The sequence below is a fragment of the Formica exsecta genome, unplaced genomic scaffold (genome assembly GCF_003651465.1).
Source record: "Formica exsecta isolate Colony F162 unplaced genomic scaffold, ASM365146v1 C16425532, whole genome shotgun sequence".
Lineage (NCBI taxonomy): Eukaryota > Metazoa > Arthropoda > Insecta > Hymenoptera > Formicidae > Formica > Formica exsecta.
The window spans coordinates 1-1,547 of NW_021848120.1; the positions used below are offsets into that span (position 1 = coordinate 1).

General features: G+C 33.5%; 1 pseudogene; it reads right to left on the minus strand.

The window, feature by feature from the left end:
* Positions 1–39: 39 nt before the first annotated feature.
* Positions 40–1,043, minus strand: LOC115245170 (annotated as a pseudogene).
* Positions 1,044–1,547: the final 504 nt, after the last annotated feature.

Consider the following 1,547-nt stretch of genomic DNA (forward strand, 5'->3'; position numbering starts at 1 on the left):
AAATTATTAGTGTAATAAAATATTTATTTTTGTATGTCTTTAACATACCATAATAGAATAATATCCAAGCAAGCACATATTTATCGTGCATCCTATTAACTCTGCAAAAGAGACTTTATGCATAATACTCTCTATGCATGATATAAATCTAAAATATATATACATGTATAGTTGTAAAATATATTCGAGCAAATTGTTTTTAAATGTATGTTTTTTATTAGTAATAATAATATACTTTAACACTCTTAAATGATGTTTTACTATAGTAGCTAATTTTCGCTCAGCTTCATGATTTTCCTCTTTTTGACTCCCAACAAGTTCGTGCAGCCATTTATGTAGCACACTCAATTGACCACAAGCGTGCATCGCGAAGACAGCAGCCAAGCTGCAAGCACCGACGGTAGAGGAACTTGCTACAAACGTCGACAGAAACTGAATAACCAATGCAATTTCGTTTACCGGACTGAATCTTGTATCGATGATCTTGCTATAAATCGGACATGTCATCGGATGCATCGTGAAAGTCTCATTGTTAACAGTGATAGTTGTAGTTTTTATCGCTTTAGCTATGCTGAACAGGAATGTGCCGCCTTGCATAATCACGCCGCAAATTTCTGTCATGAAGCGACCGAATTTGGCATATCGCAGCATTATATCACGATCTTCGATTCTTCGTATGAGCTTCCAATCAGTCTCCATATGTTGTATGCAATCGCGGAAATCATTGCTGCGCATTACCAATGTCCAATAATTTACCGAGCCCATAATTCTGTGAATCAGTGGTGCCACCGCGCTCAATTTTAATTTAATATCGCTCTCTTCTAATAATATGTATAACATATGTATGTACATGGTACCATTATGAGTGATATTAAAGTTGAACAAGTGAGAATATGTAGTAACACAATGATCTTCCAGATGCCTGTCACGACCGTTTGCGGCCAAGCACCGATGGGTTTGAGAAACCATCGATTTATTTGAAGACTATAATCATTATTGTTTTTAGAATCGGCACTTTTTGACACAGATTTCGGATTTGTCATGATTGTTTCACGAACGCATCTGACGTACTGTCGTAATGATCAATGCTTCGGACAAAGATTATGTTCCAACAAGCGCTTGCGCCAACTTCAAGTAAAGTTCAACGAACACATACATTGATATATTTTTTTGCCTGAGAGGGACATTTGCATATCCAATCGATAATTGTTCGTGACTGGAGCTTTGTTCTCTAAGTTTGTTAATATGCCGCATTATACGAAAAACATGACGATACTTTCGCGGAAGTGAGTATAAATTTTGTAAAATATTAAGCTTCTCTCGATTTTTTAATTTTTAATTTCAAGACAATCGAAAATAAACCATTTAAGCTTTTGAAATATTTAATTGTAAAGAAAGTTATCATATATGTCACAATTTTATATATGTAATTTAGTTTTGATTGCTAATGAAATCTAAAACCTAATAAAATATTAAAAAATCATAATAGATGCCAGAGAAAATTAATAAATTCTTCTGATTTTTATCATAGTTTAAGAGAATATATT